This window comes from Cyprinus carpio, chromosome B11 (genome assembly GCF_018340385.1).
Source record: "Cyprinus carpio isolate SPL01 chromosome B11, ASM1834038v1, whole genome shotgun sequence".
NCBI lineage: Eukaryota > Metazoa > Chordata > Actinopteri > Cypriniformes > Cyprinidae > Cyprinus > Cyprinus carpio.
The window spans coordinates 10,976,897-10,983,945 of record NC_056607.1 but is presented as its reverse complement, the minus strand read 5'-3'; the positions used below and the strand labels follow the sequence as shown (position 1 = coordinate 10,983,945).

Sequence of the window (7,049 nt, the reverse complement as noted above, 5' to 3'; positions counted from 1 at the left end):
GCAAAAAATTAAAAAAAAAAAAAAAAAAAAAGAAGGGGGCAAAAACCTTTTCACGGCACTGTATGAGAAATAAAGAAAAACTAAAATATTAATTATTAAAAATGATTCAAGTTAAAAACAACATATGCATGGATACATGGTTTGCAATAAATCAATAACATACATTTCCAAAATAAATAGGGTGAATTTATTTCATGCTGACTTTAAAATCCAGCCAATAATTATTTTCAAGTGGCTGCTAACAAATATATGGCTTAAATGTTTCAAAATTAGATGTTTTTCTTTTTTCACAAAATAAATATAATAAAAGAACTAGATGGAAATCATTGTAAATGTTAAAAATGAATTTAGATATCACAACGTTATAGTGTACTGTATGAAAAATATATTTTCATTTTGAGATTTGCTAAAGGTAGCATTTAACTTAATTAAATTATTAACTGTTATTAAATTATTAAATTTAACAATAATAATACATATATCTTTAAAGATTAACTTTGAGTGTTAGATGATGGCAAAGGTAATCTTAAGGCAAAAATAGCTATAAATGAGCATGAACAATTAAACACAAAATCAATCAATATATATCTCCAATTGAGCAATTCTTCCATCAAACATAATACAAGTTCCAACTCAAAAATAATGTTCTTTCCTTGTGTCATTAAGTTAAGAAAGCTAGCTTTAAGTTAAGTTAGTTGGATCCTCACCACCAAACCTGATATTTCAAGCCGTTTCAACTTATTCATAGTGAATGAACTAAAACTGGCTTTATGTAAAAGCAACTTATACTACTGTACATTCAGTAGTTCAACTTTTGACTGAAAAACTTCTTTATAGTAAAGTATATCCAAATAAATCGTGATAACATAACTACACAAGTCTCACCACACAGCTTTTAAGGGCCTTTTTTTGCCTTGACAGCTCCAGATTACTATTATTTGCTTTTGTTGTAAAGGAAAGGGGCAGCAGAAAAGTCATCAAAGGAAAGTGATTTTGAACACATCAGCGTTCCCTTACCTTCAGATTCTGGGCGCTGTGGCCCTGGGTAATCCCTTCACCTATAAAGAGGCCTCTCTCTTGCTCTTTCACTGCAGACCTGGACTCCTGAGAGTAAACAAAAGAGGAAATCTTAATTAAACTCCATGAATCACACAGCCTTCGGCCTTTTAATGGAAGCATTCTGCAGCTCTCTCAAATGTGACATGTGAAGAACATTTTGAAAGATTTACCGAGTGTTTCCAAGCAGCTCACAGTGAGAGAAAACATTAAAGTGACCAGTGGTTCAAGGTTTTCGCTTTCTTGGATTTAAACGTCTGAACAAAGACACTGTAGAAATGAAACAGAAAATGGCTCTTTACATTAATAAATCAAACAGGGTCTGGCTGGTATACTGGCAATTTGAAAAATATAAATAATATAAATATAAACATTTTACATAAATAAAAACAAGAATAACGCCTCAAGGTAAGAAAGTCTGCCAGCTAGATTTCACAAGGCCTTTCAGACAAACTCATCTTACATGCACGGCTTTCTTACATCTCTGTGCATCGCTTTTTTATTATTTTTTCTGAGCGTGGTGCATCCGCTGAGTCAGTATTCTGCAGGTAGCTCCGTTTGCAAGCAGTTTTACAGAAATGCTTTGAAACACAAGCTGTTTCAGAAGTCAGATGTGGTCAGTCTCACTTTCCAGAAGTGAAAACACCCCCCACCCTACTCGAAGACATCAGCTAACAATGTGCAATGACCTACTGACGGCCCTCGCGATAATTCATGAAAGCCTTCAGAGGAAAAAGTTTTCAATTGCGGTCACGTTTTGGGTTTAATGTGCTTTTTTCATTCTGTTTAGTTCACCATCGCTTTGAACTAAATCCTACTCCTCTTTTTGGACAGCATGACTCCAGTATCACTGTGTTCAAATGTTTAGGAGGAAAATCCTTAAGAACAATAACAGAACAGTCTCATGGCATATTCGCTGATAAGCGGTAAGATAAACGGTAAGGTTTAGTATTTCAATGGCCTAAACAATGGAGTTAACCGCTGGGTTAGTGTGTCACAATAAAGGTGTTTTTGGTTCCATGATTTAGTCTGGAATCATAAAGATAAAACTGAGCAGGAAAAAGGAGATAATGGTGAGAAAAAAAATTTAAAGTTACAAGATAACAACATATTAAACTTCCAGATAAATGCAATAAATCCAAGTAAGACTTAATAAAACAAGCTGGTAAGTTGTTAATTTGACCTACAAGGACAGTTATAAAAAGATGATGACAGATGATGACTGATTTAACAGGTTTATCTCAACAAAAAGCACACACTTAATAAAAAAAAAAAAAAAAAAAAAAAAAAAAAAAATCATAATCCCTCATTTTTCTCATCATACCAAAGACAAGCGGTTCACTAATTCATGGGCGCATTTCTTGCCGTCATTCAGGACCCAGAGAACAACAAATGTGTGCTTTTCTCAAGCATTTTTGAAGTGATTCTTCTGTAGTCAAGGACAGCACAGAAAAAAAATCCTCTAATCTGATCGTGGTCAATAACTTGGGTCAAAAAGTATGATCAAAGTAGTGAAAGAAGGAAAGAGAAAAGGACAATCTCCTTACACTTCAAAGCTCTTGACCACGAGAAATTCTCACAGAATCTTATACAACTGTTGTGAACCTGTTTAAGACGGTTCTGATATGATGGTTTAGTGTCTTCAAGTGTGTAAAACCAAAAAAATTAAAGAATCCACAGTATTATTCACATAATAATATTTAAAGAAAATACAAGATAAACAAATCCAAACATACCTGGAAAGTTTGTCTTATCTTCTCCTTTAGCAATTATCCAGTTACAGTAAGTGCCTAGTTGATAAGTCCATTAAAATTTACTATCAAAAGTTATACATTCCAAAACTCTTTTATGTAAGATATCAAGGTTTTTCTTGTACTACGGTTGACTTCATAGCTGAGGATGATGGCATCAGCCCATTTAGTAAGAGTGGAGAAGACAAAAAAAAAAAAAGAGGAGCATGGAGGTGTAGCATACCCATCGAGAATTCAGCAGCCACATGGTCTTGGATTAGCAACTCTCATTGATGCCACTTGCGAAAGAAAAACCTAAGACCTTCAAGAGATTATGATTTTATACATAATGCTGCCTGTTTCAAAGTACCACACCCTAGAGTAAACTACCCTTCAGAAAAGTTTAAACCTTCTGATTTTAGCTGCAGTAAACACCTTTATCGATCTGGAAATATAGTAAGGTTAAACAAGGTCTAAGTAAACACAAATGAAGACTTAGTACACAGACAAAAAAAAAAAAAAAATACAAACAAAAAAAATACCTCTAACTCAATTCTATCTATTTTCTTTTCATTTATTATACAATTATAAAAAAGACCTCTAACTCTAGCTTGCTCTATTCTTTTTCTATTCTATCTGTTTTCTTTTTAATTTATTATATTATTTAAAAGCCCTTGCTACGTATACTGTGTTTAGGCTAAACTGAGACTTGTTATAGCACCATATATCATTGCTCTTTTGTTATTTTTGATTGCTTCCATTGTCCTCATTTGTAAGTCGCTTTGGATAAAAGCGTCTGCTAAATGACTAAATGTAAATGTAAATGTAATGTAGTACACAGACAAAAAAAAAGAGAGACAGAGAGCATTGAGATCATGAAAAATAAAACAAAACAAACAAAAAAATCTAGCTGTCAGACCCTCTTACATGAGTCAGCCTGATTAAAACGATTCTAATTGAAACAAAACAAAACACAACACAACACTCCAGAACAGAACAAAACAAAACAAAACAAAACAAAAAAACCTAGCTGCCATACTATCTTTCGTTAGCCATTCTGACTAAAATAAAAAATAAAAGACAAAATGCTCTCTGGTTAAAACCTGAAGTCTTGTTTCACATTTCTGGCTGTAACTTTTGGCCGTAATCTGTGGTTTTGGTTCACACTTTGGTACCAAATTCTACATCAGTTACTATTTTAATCCAACGCCTTTTATCCCATCTCCCATGAACAGAGTGGTTTTTTTCTGGGACCTATTTTAGGTAAACCGCATAGGGACTGGCCAGAAAAGTCTTGACCATTCCAGTGCCGTCGAGGATTCTGAGAGCAAACACTCCGAAATCTGCACAAGGGACTTGCACCATGTCACGATATGTCACACTTCAGCTCTGATTCAACACTGGCAGACTTTCTGTCAAACGCTGTTGTCTTAGAGCGCGTCTGCTAAAAGTATTCTCTGAGCAATTTCGGCATCACCTCAAAGCTCTTCGGGACATGACAGCAAAACCACACAGACAAACTTCTGAATTCCAGTGTATCCATGTCACCATGTCCAAGATATAACCCTGGAGTACTGTATAACGCATTTTAACTGAGTAACAGTCAGTCACTTCATTCAAAGTGATCCACTTTTGGTTCTATTCTGATCATATCTCTTTGCTAAAGATTCATTAACATTTAATGCTTTTTTGAGCCATGCAAATCATAATATTTACACTCCACACAAGTGTTGCAATGTTTTGAAAGCTGTTGTGAACCCTCCTGCCTCTTATAAACCACATCTTAACAACATACATCAATGTCTGAAACTCGACGCTACACTTGACCTCAGCAGTCAAATAAAAGCAAACCTTTTATGCTGTTAAATTATGATTTCTCTCTTTTCATATTAATCAAGAAACATTTTATGAATGTTGAAAACACTTGTGTTGCTTAATACACAGCATTTGTTTGAAATAGAAATCTTTTGTAACATTCAATCATTGCATCAATTTAATGCATGCTAGCAGAAGAAAACTATTAATTCCTCTCTCTCTGAAACAAATAACATAAAATAAAAATACAGACACCAAACTTTTAAACATAAATGTACTTTCTCATTCTGTACCCAAGACACTGATACTTTCAACCCACCAGATTAAGCAAAAGATGCTGTAAACACCAAAACGTCTGAGTTTTAAGCTGTTAATAAAAATTTGGAAAGGTCGATGTGTACACAAGACTTAACACAACTTCTTCAGTCTGAAACCAACATGCAGCGACAGATTATTTGAAGCAAATCCAAAGTTCAACTAATGCAGCTAACTCAGCAACAAATTTTTGCTTGAAACATGTTTGTGCTTATATCATAGTGAATGACTGACATAGTGATGTGCATTGAGCTGCATGTTAACACTAGTGTAAACAGCGATGTGTATCACCCTTTAAACTAGAAACTAGATAGAAAGAAGGACAAAAGTGGTCACCTGAAGTTAGCCAATCATTAAAAAGAACAAGAAGCTTACGGAAAATGATGTAGAACAAGACCAATGGCTGCCCTTTGAGTCAAAGTACAAAAATTACAAATACAAAAGTTAAAACTTAGAATGATTAAAATTCAGCAGCAAAAGAGAAACTAAACAGAAACATTAATAGTGCAGCTTGAGAATGTAAAACATAGACATGAGCATCGAGTTTTAGGTTGAATTATATACACATACACCACTGTTTAAACGTTCAGGGTCAGTATAATTTTGAAATATATGTATATTCTTAAAATCTCTTATTCTCACCAATCTCTTATTCTCACTCTAATATGCTGATTTTGTCCCTAATAAACATTTATTATTATTATTATTATCATCATCAGCAGGTTAAAAACTGCCTAATATTATTATTTTATATATTATATATATATATATATATATATATATATATATATATATATATATATATATATATATATATATATATATATATATATATATATATATATATATATATATGGTTTCTTTGATGAATATAAAGTTTAAAAGAACATTTAATTTGGAAAAATATCTCAGAAATCTCTAATTTTTCAGAAAGAATTCAAATTAATGTCATCAAGAGCATTTAAAGATTAGTAGGTCACACTGGTGGACATATCTGTCACATCTTGACATGTCGGCTACCCCATCAGGCCTTTATGTTATGTTTAAGACAACCATTAATTAAACATTTAATCACAAGTTCTGTCAGCAGTTTGTTAGTCTGGGGTGAAAAAAAAAATGCATTAAACACACAGTTTCAAGAAAGTGATTTCACCACTCACTCACTAACTAACTATAACTAACTAACTAAAACATCAGCATAACTCAAAAGAATTATTTTGCAATTTCATGAAGCTCAAATTAAACTTTTAATTATATTCCAAATACATATGAATTGCATTTACTTAAAGTAATAATTTAAATTATTTTATCTGAATGACACATATGACGTTCTTTTGTGAAACACAAAAGAGGATGTCAGCAGTCTCAGTCCCCATTCACTTACACTGTATGTCAAGACGACGCAATTAAAGTGAATGGTGACTGAGGCTGTCAGTCCATCACATGCTGCCTAATCTTCATTTGCGTTCATTTGAAGAAAAGGGGCCTACAGGTTTAGAAGGACCTGAGGCTGAGTTAATGATGACAGAAAAAATGGGCGACCTACCACTTTAAACCACACCGCTTAATGCAAATCTCAAAACGGACTAAAATTCAAAGCACATATAACGTTACTCCACTAGAGATCACAAAACCGTTATTGGCTAAACAGACCCATATACGATATATTAATCACCACAGCGTTATAAAACACGATCTAGCTCATTTCAGTCATTTAATAATGAAATAAACCACATAAACTGAAAGAGGACACATGAGGAAGAAACAGGCAGCCATGACTTCATACTCTGACACATCACTGAACAGATCCCGCGCGCGCGCGCCTGTCTCTGTGTGTGTGTGTGTGTGTGTGTGTGTGTGTGTGTGTGTGTGTGTGTGTGTGTATGTATGTTTTAAGTCGCACTCACCCAGAACCACCGGGGACGAGGATCACCTCTGGGTCATGATGAAATCGCTAGGATCGCGGACAAAGAGACGCGGGGCTTTGCTCGTGTGTACTGCTGACAGCAGACGAGTGTGAGTGCGTAAATGTGCCTGACTGCCCAGTTCTGCCTCAGCATGTACAGGAAGTGATGCAGAGGATATGAGGTCATCGTGGAACTGCGTCAGGCGCGTTTGAGCGCGCGCTACAGG

General features: G+C 34.3%; 1 long non-coding RNA gene across 1 annotated transcript; it reads right to left on the bottom strand.

Moving 5' to 3' along the window:
• Window positions 1-523: 523 nt before the first annotated feature.
• On the bottom strand, window positions 524-7,049 carry LOC122134251. The gene is made up of 3 exons (XR_006155867.1): window positions 6,824-7,049; window positions 1,230-1,326; window positions 524-1,104 (listed from the first exon to the last, which is right to left on the bottom strand). It is a non-coding gene; the product is annotated as an uncharacterized LOC122134251 (long non-coding RNA).